Here is a 13,423-nt window from a genome sequence, read left to right as displayed (position 1 = left end):
CTCCTCAGTGGTTGATAGGCTGAAACTGTTTCCTGGCCGCCTGCTTGTGAACTGACAAGAGTCAAAGATCACACATACACTTGTGGGCCTGTGATGGGACACCAATGCAGAGAAACTTACCTGGCGCAGATCTTCTATTCTGTCTAGTAGACCTGCATCTCCCCTGTACCTCCTCAAGCCATCTGTATGTGAAGCAAGAAAAAGTTAAGGAGCGGTCCATCTACACTTTTATAGGGAGGATGCTGCCATGAGCTCCTCCCAGCTAATCACACAAACAGCAGTAAAGCAAGATAACTACACAGTTAGGGGGGACTGCATGGTTAGGTTTTTGAGGAATTATTGAAACTGACCTCAGTGACCCATGATCAGAGCTGTGGCTAATGACTGCGTGCCTAATTATGATGAAGCAAGCACCATGGCTCGTAGGGGCCCCACAACACGCTTTTCTTAGCTCATTGAATTAAAGTATAAACCTCTGCCATGTATGAGTGGTAAAGGCTTGTTAATTTGGTTGCTTTTCCAATTCACGTCTGACAACAAGATGAAGGAACATTGGGGCATCAGAAGCTTTGGAAAGTAGCCACCAACCTCAGAGAAAGAGAGAAAGAGGGAAAAGGCAGTATGAGGTGTGGAGAAAACAGCAGCAGGTACAAGGAGCTCAAATGAGATTAATGGCGCCTAAATAGAGCACATAAAGGAACAGTTACAAATCTAAGAAAAGGGAAAGAAAGACTAGGAAAAAAACACGGAAAGAGCCTGTAGATAAAATTCTCTTCCTGGGACAGCAGGCTAAGAGAAATTACACAGGGAGCAGTTAAGCTTGTAACACGGGAAGAATAGAAAAGAAAATGCAGTTTTATGAAGTGTGTTTGCCTAATCCAGCAAGCACTTTTGTTTTATTTTTCTATTTGCTTCTTTTATTGGTAAAGTAAGTTTCAAGTGCATGAATGGTATGACTGAGAGAGCCAGGGTATAATAATTTGAATGTTTGCACCAGCGCTAATGTAGGACGAGAGTTATAGCAAAGATATGAAAGGGGTAGCGATAATAAATATGTGAAAGGGCAATAGTGACACCAAAATAAGCCACCTATTTATAAAACTGACATGGAAGAAATTCTAAAGGTTAACTTCTGAAATTGTAGCCGATGTTAAAAAGTTTCTCGTTGTTGGCAGGATTCGAACCTGCGCAGGGAGACCCCAATGGATTTCTAGTCCATCGCCTTAACCACTCGGCCACAACAACTGACTGTAAGTTTTGTGCAAATGATCTGTATGAAAGTTTTCAAGGTGTCCCACAGCAAATTCCTGGTATTCTGCAATGCACTTTTTTAAAATAATGTTTTTTTCAGCAGGCACATTCTCTCCTAAAAACAAAAATTGCATGGGTATATCTCTAGTTTGGAAAAGGATAGGCTTTCATGCATACTCTCATGTGGCACTCAAGTTTTTGGGACCCTATTGCACTCTGTTTTCGTGCTGCTTTTAGTCTATGGCCCATATTACAGAAGTCTACCATCTTTGAGTATTTGAGGCTCCTTTGTAAGTGCTTTATCTTTTTTACTTGAAGAGCTATATAATAAAGGGGTCAGGGAAAGATTGCATTTACGGAAGATAAAAGAAGGCACACTTGTCTCACCAAATGCCGTAGAGAAACCTGATGTTTTACTCATGTTATCCTTAGTTTGTTTTTGTTAGACCTTGCATTCTTAAGGTGGCCTCAACCCTACCTTATTGCTTTTCACCTACGCATTTTGCTGTATCTTTTTGTAGGCCTTAGGACTCTGATCACTTTATCGCTACTAATCAGTGCTAAAGTGCACGTGCTTGTTCCCTAATCATGTGTGTAATTGGAGTATACCTTACTGACAGATTTAATTGACTTGAAAGCCCCTTGTAAAGTGGTATACCATATACCCAGGGACTGATTGTGCCGCCCAAAGAAGTAGAATTTCAAACTTGTCTCAAGCCTGCTACTGCAGTGCCTGTGCTGCAGTGTACTGCCACTTCGACTTGCCATTTAAAACTACTTGCCAAGCCTTAAACTCCAATTTTATTACATATAATTAACCAAAAGGTAGGCCCTAGGTAGTCCTAGGGGCATCATGCTATGTAAGTAAAAGGTAAGACATGTACTGTGGTAGTTTGCATGTCCTGGTAGTACCAAACAGTCTATTACATTTTTCACTACTGTGAGGTCTGCCCCTCTCATAGGTTAGCATTGGGTATTGCCTTATACTTTTTGGGGGTAATTCCATATCAGAGAGGAGAAGCTTTATTTATTTATTGATAAATCCTATTTACTGGTGAGGTTGGATTTAACTTTACTATTTTATAAATGCCATTTTTAGAGAGTGAGCATTTCTCTGCACTTACTGCTCTATTTGCCTGAAAACCTGTCTCCAATTGACGTCTGGATTGGGCTGCGAGACAGCTACATTTGTGCATTCCCTCTAGACAGCCACAACACAGGTCACTCAACTGCAACTGCATTCATCTGCATTCTGATTGGCATGGGGGAGAGCTCCATTCCCCCCACTGCAAATAGGTTCAAGAACGATAATTTATGTCAGTAGGTACAATATAGCTACATCTTATAATCATGTGTGTTTAAATAATTTGTCGTTAGATCGTTTAAATATTTTAAAGGATCTGTTTTTAATAGACATTTTACAAAAACAACTGGTACATTTGGTAATTCTGTAAAAGAAAAAACCAACTGCCGTGACATTGCCAACCACAATGCCATGACTCAGATTCGAACCGAGGTTGTTGCAGCCACAACGCAGAGTACTAACCACTATACGATCACGGCGAGCTACTTGGGCTCAATAACATACAGTGACATGGAGAATTTATAATTCTGAACACTCAGGGAACTCCTGTGATAGGCTGAATGTGTTCATTGCTTCCTCATTCCTTATACAAAGGCTTTGTCTCCTCAGTGGTTGATAGGCTGAAACTGTTTCCTGGCCGCCTGCTTGTGAACTGACAGGAGTCAAAGATCACACATACACTTGTGGGCATGTGATGGGACACCAATGCAGGCAAACACACCTGGCGCAGATCTTCTATTCTGTCTAGTAGACCTGCATCTCCCCTGTACCTCCTCAAGCCATCTGTATGTGAAGCAAGAAAAAGTTAAGGAGCGGTCCATATACACTTTTATAGGGAGGATGCTGCCATGAGCTCCTCCCAGCTAATCACACAAACAGCAGTAAAGCAAGATAACTACACAGTTAGGGGGGACTGCATGGTTAGGTTTTTGAGGAATTATTGAAACTGACCTCAGTGACCCATGATCAGAGCTGTGGCTAATGACTCCGTGCCTAATTATGATGAAGCAAGCACCATGGCTCGTAGGGGCCCCACAACACGCTTTTCTTAGCTCATTGAATTAAAGTATAAACCTCTGCCATGTATGAGTGGTAAAGGCTTGTTAATTTGGTTCCTTACCAATTCACGTCTGACAATAAGATGAAGGAACATTGGGGCATCAGAAGCTTTGGAAAGTAGCCACCAACCTCAGAGAAAGAGAGAAAGAGGGAAAAGGCAGTATGAGGTGTGAAGAAAACAGCAGCAGGTACAAGGAGCTCAAATGAGATTAATGGCGCCTAAATAGAGCAAATAAAGGAACAGTTACAAATCTAAGAAAAGGAAAAGAAAGACTAGGAAAAAAACACGGAAAGAGCCTGTAGATAAAATTCTCTTCCTGGGACAGCAGGCTAAGAGAAATTACACAGGGAGCAGTTAAGCTTGTAACACGGGGAGAATAGAAAAGAAAATGCAGTTTTATGAAGTGTGTTTGCCTAATCCAGCAAGCACTTTTGTTTTATTTTTCTATTTGCTTCTTTTATTGGTAAAGTAAGTTTCAAGTGCATGAATGGTATGACTGAGAGAGCCAGGGTATAATAATTTGAAGTGTTTGCACCAGCACTAATGTAGGACGAGAGTTATAGCAAAGATATGAAAGGGGTAGCGATAATAAATATGTGAAAGGGCAATAGTGACACCAAAATAAGCCACCTATTTATAAAACTGACATGGAAGAAATTCTAAAGGTTAACTTCTGAAATTGTAGCGGATGTTAAAAAGGTTCTCGTTGTTGGCAGGATTCGAACCTGCGCAGGGAGCCCCAATGAATTTCTAGTCCATCGCCTTAACCACTCGGCCACAACAACTCACTGTAAGTTTTGTGCAAATAATCTGTATGAAAGTTTTCAAGGTGTCCCACAGCAAATTCCTGGTATTCTGCAATGCACTTTTTTAAAATAATGTTTTTTTCAGCAGGCACATTCTCTCCTAAAGACAAAAATTGCATGAGTATATCTCTAGTTTGGAAAAGGATACGTTTTCATGCATACTCTCATGTGGCACTCAAGTTTTTGGGACCCTATTGCACTCTGTTTTCGTGCTGCTTTTAGTCTTTGGCCCATATTACAGAAGTCTACCATCTTTGAGTATTTGAGGCTCCTTTGTAAGTGCTTTATCTTTTTTACTTGAAGAGCTATATAATAAAGGGGTCAGGGAAAGATTGCATTTATGGAAGATAAAAGAAGGCACACTTGTCTCACCAAATGCCGTAGAGAAACCTGATGTTTTACTCATGTTATCCTTAGTTTGTTTTTGTTAGACCTTGCATTCTTAAGATGGCCTCAACCCTACCTTATTGCTTTTCACCTACACATTTTGCTGTATCTTTTTGTTGGCCTTAGGACTGTGATCACTTTATCGCTACTAATCAGTGCTGAAGTGCACATGCTTCTTCCCTAATCATGTGTGTAATTGGAGTATACCTGACTGACAGATTTAATTGACTTGAAAGCCCCTTGTAAAGTGGTATACCATATACCCAGGGACTGATTGTGCCGCCCAAAGAAGTAGCATTTCAAACCTGTCTCAAGCCTGCTACTGCAGTTCCTGTGCTGCAGTGTACTGCCACTTCGACTTGCCATTTAAAACTACTTGCCAAGCCTTAAACTCCAATTTTATTACATATAATTAACCAAAAGGTAGGCCCTAGGTAGTCCTAGGGGCATCATGCTATGTAAGTAAAAGGTAAGACATGTACTGTGGTAGTTTGCATGTCCTGGTAGTACCAAACAGTCTATTACATTTTTCACTACTGTGAGGTCTGCCCCTCTCGTAGGTTAGCATTGGGTATTCCCTTATACTTTTTGGGGGGTAATTTCATATCACAGAGGAGAAGCTTTATTTATTTATTGATAAATCCTATTTACTGGTGAGGTTGGATTTAACTTTACTATTTTATAAATGCCATTTTTAGAGAGTGAGCATTTCTCTGCACTTACTGCTCTATTTGCCTGAAAACCTGTCTCCAATTGACGTCTGGATTGGGCTGCGAGACAGCTACATTTGTGCATTCCCTCTAGACAGCCACAACACAGGTCACTCAACTGCAACTGCATTCATCTGCATTCTGATTGGCATGGGGGAGAGCTCCATTCCCCCCACCGCAAATAGGTTCAAGAACGATAATTTATGTCAGTAGGTACAATATAGCTACATCTTATAATCATGTGTGTTTAAATAATTTGTCGTTAGATCGTTTAAATATTTTAAAGGATCTGTTTTTAATAGACATTTTACAAAAACAACTGGTACATTTGGTAATTCTGTAAAAGAAAAACCCAACTGCCGTTACATTGCCAACCACAATGCCGTGTCTCGGATTCAAACCGAGGTTCCTGCGGCCACAACGCAGAGTACTATCCACTATACGATCACGGTGAGCTACTTGGGCTCAATAACATACAGTGATATGGAGAATTTATAATTCTGAACACTCAGGGAACTCCTGTGATAGGCTGAATGTGTTCATTGCTTCCTCATTCCTTATACAAAGACTTTGTCTCCTCAGTGGTTGATAGGCTGAAACTGTTTCCTGGCCGCCTGCTTGTGAACTGACAGGAGTCAAAGATCACACATACACTTGTGGGCCTGTGATGGGACACCAATGCAGGCAAACACACCTGGCGCAGATCTTCTATTCTGTCTAGTAGACCTGCATCTCCCCTGTACCTCCTCAAGCCATCTGTATGTGAAGCAAGAAAAAGTTAAGGAGCGGTCCATCTACACTTTTATAGGGAGGATGCTGCCATGAGCTCCTCCCAGCTAATCACACAAACAGCAGTAAAGCAAGATAACTACACAGTTAGGGGGGACTGCATGGTTAGGTTTTTGAGGAATTATTGAAACTGACCTCAGTGACCCATGATCAGAGCTGTGGCTAATGACTGCGTGCCTAATTATGATGAAGCAAGCACCATGGCTCGTAGGGGCCCCACAACACGTTTTTCTTAGCTCATTGAATTAAAGTATAAACCTCTGCCATGTATGAGTGGTAAAGGCTTGTTAATTTGGTTGCTTTTCCAATTCACGTCTGACAATAAGATGAAGGAACATTGGGGCATCAGAAGCTTTGGAAAGTAGCCACCAACCTCAGAGAAAGAGAGAAAGAGGGAAAAGGCAGTATGAGGTGTGGAGAAAACAGCAGCAGGTACAAGGAGCTCAAATGAGATTAATGGCGCCTAAATAGAGCACATAAAGGAACAGTTACAAATCTAAGAAAAGGAAAAGAAAGACTAGGAAAAAAACACGGAAAGAGCCTGTAGATAAAATTCTCTTCCTGTGACAGCAGGCTAAGAGAAATTACACAGGGAGCAGTTAAGCTTGTAACACGGGGAGAATAGAAAAGAAAATGCAGTTTTATGAAGTGTGTTTGCCTAATCCAGCAAGCACTTTTGTTTTATTTTTCTATTTGCTTCTTTTATTGGTAAAGTAAGTTTCAAGTGCATGAATGGTATGACTGAGAGAGCCAGGGTATAATAATTTGAAGTGTTTGCACCAGCGCTAATGTAGGACGAGAGTTATAGCAAAGATATGAAAGGGGTAGCGATAATAAATATGTAAACGGGCAATAGTGACACCAAAATAAGCCACCTATTTATAAAACTGACATGGAAGAAATTCTAAAGGTTAACTTCTGAAATTGTAGCCGATGTTAAAAAGTTTCTCGTTGTTGGCAGGATTCAAACCTGCGCGGGGAGACCCCAATGGCTTTCTAGTCCATCGCCTTAACCACTCGGCCACAACAACTGACTGTAAGTTTTGTGCAAATAATCAATATGAAAGTTTTTAAGGTGTCCCACAGCAAATTCCTGGTATTCTGCAATGCACTTTTTTAAAATAATGTTTTTTTCAGCAGGCACATTCTCTCCTAAAAACAAAAATTGCATGAGTATATCTCTAGTTTGGAAAAGGATAGGCTTTCATGCATACTCTCATGTGGCACTCAAGCTTTTGGGACCCTATTGCACTCTGTTTTCGTGCTGCTTTTAGTCTATGGCCCATATTACAGAAGTCTACCATCTTTGAGTATTGGAGGCTGCTTTGTAAGTGCTTTATCTTTTTTACCTGAAGAGCTATATAATAAAGGGGTCAGGGAAAGATTGCATTTATGGAAGATAAAAGAAGGCACACTTGTCTCACCAAATGCCGTAGAGAAACCTGATGTTTTACTCATGTTATCCTTAGTTTGTTTTTGTTAGACCTTGCATTCTTAAGGTGGCCTCAACCCTACCTTATTAATTTTCACCTACGCATTTTGCTGTATCTTTTTGTTGGCCTTAGGACTCTGATCACTTCATCACTACTAATCAGTGCTGAAGTGCACGTGCTTCTTCCCTAATCATGTGTGTAATTGGAGTATACCTGACTGACAGATTTAATTGACTTGAAAGCCCCTTGTAAAGTGGTATACCATATACCCAGGGACTGATTGTGCCGCCCAAAGAAGTAGCATTTCAAACCTGTCTCAAGCCTGCTACTGCAGTGCCTGTGCTGCAGTGTACTGCCACTTCGACTTGCCATTTAAAACTACTTGCCAAGCCTTAAACTCCAATTTTATTACATATAATTAACCAAAAGGTAGGCCCTAGGTAGTCCTAGGGGCATCATGCTATGTAAGTAAAAGGTAAGACATGTACTGTGGTAGTTTGCATGTCCTGGTAGTACTAAACAGTCTATTAAATTTTTCACTACTGTGAGGTCTGCCCCTCTCATAGGTTAGCATTGGGTATTGCCTTATACTTTTTGGGGGTAATTCCATATCAGAGAGGAGAAGCTTTATTTATTTATTGATAAATCCTATTTACTGGTGAGGTTGGATTTAACTTTACTATTTTATAAATGCCATTTTTAGAGAGTGAGCATTTCTCTGCACTTACTGCTCTATTTGCCTGAAAACCTGTCTCCAATTGACGTCTGGATTGGGCTGCGAGACAGCTACATTTGTGCATTCCCTCTAGACAGCCACAACACAGGTCACTCAACTGCAACTGCATTCATCTGCATTCTGATTGGCATGGGGGAGAGCTCCATTCCCCCCACCGCAAATAGGTTCAAGAACGATAATTTATGTCAGTAGGTACAATATAGCTACATCTTATAATCATGTGTGTTTAAATAATTTGTCGTTAGATCGTTTAAATATTTTAAAGGATCTGTTTTTAATAGACATTTTACAAAAACAACTGGTACATTTGGTAATTCTGTAAAAGAAAAACCCAACTGCCGTTACATTGCCAACCACAATGCCGTGTCTCGGATTCGAACCGAGGCTCCTGCGGCCACAACGCAGAGTACTATCCACTATACGATCACGGCGAGCTACTTGGGCTCAATAACATACAGTGATATGGAGAATTTATAATTCTGAACACTCAGGGAACTCCTGTGATAGGCTGAATGTGTTCATTGCTTCCTCATTCCTTATACAAAGACTTTGTCTCCTCAGTGGTTGATAGGCTGAAACTGTTTCCTGGCCGCCTGCTTGTGAACTGACAGGAGTCAAAGATCACACATACACTTGTGGGCCTGTGATGGGACACCAATGCAGGCAAACACACCTGGCGCAGATCTTCTATTCTGTCTAGTAGACCTGCATCTCCCCTGTACCTCCTCAAGCCATCTGTATGTGAAGCAAGAAAAAGTTAAGGAGCGGTCCATCTACACTTTTATAGGGAGGATGCTGCCATGAGCTCCTCCCAGCTAATCACACAAACAGCAGTAAAGCAAGATAACTACACAGTTAGGGGGGACTGCATGGTTAGGTTTTTGAGGAATTATTGAAACTGACCTCAGTGACCCATGATCAGAGCTGTGGCTAATGACTGCGTGCCTAATTATGATGAAGCAAGCACCATGGCTCGTAGGGGCCCCACAACACGCTTTTCTTAGCTCATTGAATTAAAGTATAAACCTCTGCCATGTATGAGTGGTAAAGGCTTGTTAATTTGGTTGCTTTTCCAATTCACGTCTGACAATAAGATGAAGGAACATTGGGGCATCAGAAGCTTTGGAAAGTAGCCACCAACCTCAGAGAAAGAGAGAAAGAGGGAAAAGGCAGTATGAGGTGTGGAGAAAACAGCAGCAGGTACAAGGAGCTCAAATGAGATTAATGGCGCCTAAATAGAGCACATAAAGGAACAGTTACAAATCTAAGAAAAGGAAAAGAAAGACTAGGAAAAAAACACGGAAAGAGCCTGTAGATAAAATTCTCTTCCTGTGACAGCAGGCTAAGAGAAATTACACAGGGAGCAGTTAAGCTTGTAACACGGGGAGAATAGAAAAGAAAATGCAGTTTTATGAAGTGTGTTTGCCTAATCCAGCAAGCACTTTTGTTTTATTTTTCTATTTGCTTCTTTTATTGGTAAAGTAAGTTTCAAGTGCATGAATGGTATGACTGAGAGAGCCAGGGTATAATAATTTGAAGTGTTTGCACCAGCGCTAATGTAGGACGAGAGTTATAGCAAAGATATGAAAGGGGCAGCGATAATAAATATGTAAACGGGCAATAGTGACACCAAAATAAGCCACCTATTTATAAAACTGACATGGAAGAAATTCTAAAGGTTAACTTCTGAAATTGTAGCCGATGTTAAAAAGTTTCTCGTTGTTGGCAGGATTCAAACCTGCGCGGGGAGACCCCAATGGCTTTCTAGTCCATCGCCTTAACCACTCGGCCACAACAACTGACTGTAAGTTTTGTGCAAATAATCAATATGAAAGTTTTTAAGGTGTCCCACAGCAAATTCCTGGTATTCTGCAATGCACTTTTTTAAAATAATGTTTTTTTCAGCAGGCACATTCTCTCCTAAAAACAAAAATTGCATGAGTATATCTCTAGTTTGGAAAAGGATAGGCTTTCATGCATACTCTCATGTGGCACTCAAGCTTTTGGGACCCTATTGCACTCTGTTTTCGTGCTGCTTTTAGTCTATGGCCCATATTACAGAAGTCTACCATCTTTGAGTATTTGAGGCTGCTTTGTAAGTGCTTTATCTTTTTTACTTGAAGAGCTATATAATAAAGGGGTCAGGGAAAGATTGCATTTATGGAAGATAAAAGAAGGCACACTTGTCTCACCAAATGCCGTAGAGAAACCTGATGTTTTACTCATGTTATCCTTAGTTTGTTTTTGTTAGACCTTGCATTCTTAAGGTGGCCTCAACCCTACCTTATTAATTTTCACCTACGCATTTTGCTGTATCTTTTTGTTGGCCTTAGGACTCTGATCACTTTATCACTACTAATCAGTGCTGAAGTGCACGTGCTTCTTCCCTAATCATGTGTGTAATTGGAGTATACCTGACTGACAGATTTAATTGACTTGAAAGCCCCTTGTAAAGTGGTATACCATATACCCAGGGACTGATTGTGCCGCCCAAAGAAGTAGCATTTCAAACCTGTCTCAAGCCTGCTACTGCAGTGCCTGTGCTGCAGTGTACTGCCACTTCGACTTGCCATTTAAAACTACTTGCCAAGCCTTAAACTCCAATTTTATTACATATAATTAACCAAAAGGTAGGCCCTAGGTAGTCCTAGGGGCATCATGCTATGTAAGTAAAAGGTAAGACATGTACTGTGGTAGTTTGCATGTCCTGGTAGTACCAAACAGTCTATTACATTTTTCACTACTGTGAGGTCTGCCCCTCTCACAGGTTAGCATTGGGTATTCCCTTATACTTTTTGGGGGGTAATTCCATATCAGAGAGGAGAAGCTTTATTTATTTATTGATAAATCCTATTTACTGGTGAGGTTGGATTTAACTTTACTATTTTATAAATGCCATTTTTAGAGAGTGAGCATTTCTTTGCACTTACTGCTCTATTTGCCTGAAAACCTGTCTCCAATTGACGTCTGGATTGGGCTGCGAGACAGCTTCATTTGTGCATTCCTTCTAGACAGCCACAACACAGGTCACTCAACTGCAACTGCATTTTGATTGGCATGGGGGAGAGCTCCATTCCCCCCACCGCAAATAGGTTCAAGAACGATAATTTATGTCAGTAGGTACAATATAGCTACATCTTATAATCATGTGTGTTTAAATAGTTTGTCGTTAGATCGTTTAAATATTTTAAAGGATCTGTTTTTAATAGACATTTTACAAAAACAACTGGTACATTTGGTAATTCTGTAAAAGAAAAACCCAACTGCCGTGACATTGCCAACCACAATACCGTGACTCGGATTCGAACCGAGGTTGCTGCGGCCACAACGCAGAGTACTAACCACTATACGATCACGGCGAGCTACTTGGGCTCAATATTATACAGTGACATGGAGAATTTATAATTCGGAACACTCAGGGAACTCCTGTGATAGGCTGAATGTGTTCATTGCTTCCTCATTCCTTATACAAAGGCTTTGTCTCCTCAATGGTTGATAGGCTGAAACCGTTTCCTGGCCGCCTGCTTGTGAACTGCCAGGAGTCAAAGATCACACATACACTTGTGGGCCTGTGATGGGACACCAATGCAGAGAAACACACCTGGCGCAGATCTTCTATTCTGTCTAGTAGACCTGCATCTCCCCTGTACCTCCTCAAGCCATCTGTATGTGAAGCAAGAAAGAGTTAAGGAGCGGTCCATCTACACTTTTATAGGGAGGATGCTGCCGTGAGCTCCTCCCAGCTAATCACACAAACAGCAGTAAAGCAAGATAACTACACATTTAGGGGGGACTGCATGGTTAGGTTTTTGAGGAATTATTGAAACTGACCTCAGTGACCCATGATCAGAGCTGTGGCTAATGACTGCGTGCCCAATTATGATGAAGCAAGAACCATGGCTCGTAGGGGCCCCACAACACACTTTTCTTAGCTCATTGAATTAAAGTATAAACCTCTGCCATGTATGAGTGGTAAAGGCTTGTTAATTTGGTTGCTTTTCCAATTCACGTCTGACAACAAGATGAAGGAACATTGGGGCATCAGAAGCTTTGGAAAGTAGCCACCAACCTCAGAGAAAGAGAGAAAGAGGGAAAAGGCAGTATGAGGTGTGGAGAAAACAGCAGGAGGTACAAGTAGGGTGACCAACTGGCATGGGTGCAAATTCAGGATGGTGAGTGTAAAAATTCAGGACAGAGGGTCAAAATTCAGGACAAAAATTCAGGACAGGGGATCAAAATTCAGGACAAAAAGCACGTTTTTCAGGCAGATCAGAGGAGGTCGTGCAATAGTATATAAGTAATCCCATCTATATCCAAACATATTCATCCATTTGCAAACCTATCTATCATGTATCCTTACATCCATAATTTCACTCATCCATCCCTCCATCCACACTTTCACTCATCCATTTATCCATCCACCCACCCTTTCACCCTATCCATCCGTACACTCATCCATCCACTCTTCCACCCATCCATCCACTCATCCATCCAGCCATTTAGCCTTTCATCCACCCAGCCATCCTTTCACTTACTCATCCATCCAGCCAGTCACTCATCCTTCCACCCATTCACCTTTTCAGTCATCCATTCATCCTCCCTTTCTCTCTCCGTCGACCCTTTCACTTAGCCATCCTTCCTTCCATCCATTCACCCATCCATCTACTCATCCACTCATGAATCCATCCATTGTCCCTATCACTCATCCATCCACCCATTCACTCGCCAATCATCCACCCTTTCACTCATCCATCCGTCCTTTCGCTCATTATCCTTCTACTCATCCTTTCATTTAGCCATTCACCCTTTCACTAATCCATCCAGCCATCCACCCATCCCTTCACTTGCTCACTCACTCACATTTTCATATTAATTATGAGCTGAGCCTCTGTCTGCAGAGTTGCATACAGAAGAGGCCCATCAAGAAATTCATCCTGCTGTAGTTCCTGAAGCAAGGGGTGGGGTGGGTCATTATGCCCCTGTACATAGGCAGTCTGAAAAAGTGGAAGTCATGAGTCATGCATGATGCTCAGTGCCATGCTATGAGGTTACTGTGACATGGTGTTTTTACAGGGCTTTAAGCAGGGTGAAAAAAGAGGGTCCTCTCTAAAGGGGGCGTTTGATGTAATTAAGGTCGTGACTTAAAACACCCAATATAAAAATCTGT

The 13,423-nt window shown here is 41.4% G+C and overlaps 5 non-coding genes across 5 annotated transcripts; all 5 read right to left on the bottom strand.

The window, feature by feature from the left end:
* Positions 1–1,163: 1,163 nt before the first annotated feature.
* On the bottom strand, positions 1,164–1,245 carry TRNAS-AGA (transfer RNA serine (anticodon AGA)). Its single transcript has one exon. It is a non-coding gene; the product is annotated as a tRNA-Ser (tRNA).
* Positions 1,246–4,099: 2,854 nt separating this feature from the next.
* TRNAS-AGA (transfer RNA serine (anticodon AGA)) lies at positions 4,100–4,180 on the bottom strand. The gene has a single exon. It is a non-coding gene; the product is annotated as a tRNA-Ser (tRNA).
* Positions 4,181–7,036: 2,856 nt separating this feature from the next.
* TRNAS-AGA (transfer RNA serine (anticodon AGA)) lies at positions 7,037–7,118 on the bottom strand. The gene has a single exon. It is a non-coding gene; the product is annotated as a tRNA-Ser (tRNA).
* A 2,855-nt stretch (positions 7,119–9,973) lies between these two features.
* On the bottom strand, positions 9,974–10,055 carry TRNAS-AGA (transfer RNA serine (anticodon AGA)). The gene has a single exon. It is a non-coding gene; the product is annotated as a tRNA-Ser (tRNA).
* A 1,488-nt stretch (positions 10,056–11,543) lies between these two features.
* On the bottom strand, positions 11,544–11,615 carry TRNAH-GUG (transfer RNA histidin (anticodon GUG)). The gene has a single exon. It is a non-coding gene; the product is annotated as a tRNA-His (tRNA).
* Positions 11,616–13,423: the final 1,808 nt, after the last annotated feature.

The sequence above is a fragment of the Lissotriton helveticus genome, chromosome 12, assembly GCF_964261635.1.
Source record: "Lissotriton helveticus chromosome 12, aLisHel1.1, whole genome shotgun sequence".
In the NCBI taxonomy this organism is placed as follows: Eukaryota; Metazoa; Chordata; class Amphibia; order Caudata; family Salamandridae; genus Lissotriton; species Lissotriton helveticus.
Note: the sequence above shows the minus strand (reverse complement) of the source record. Positions and strands in the feature narration are given on the sequence as shown.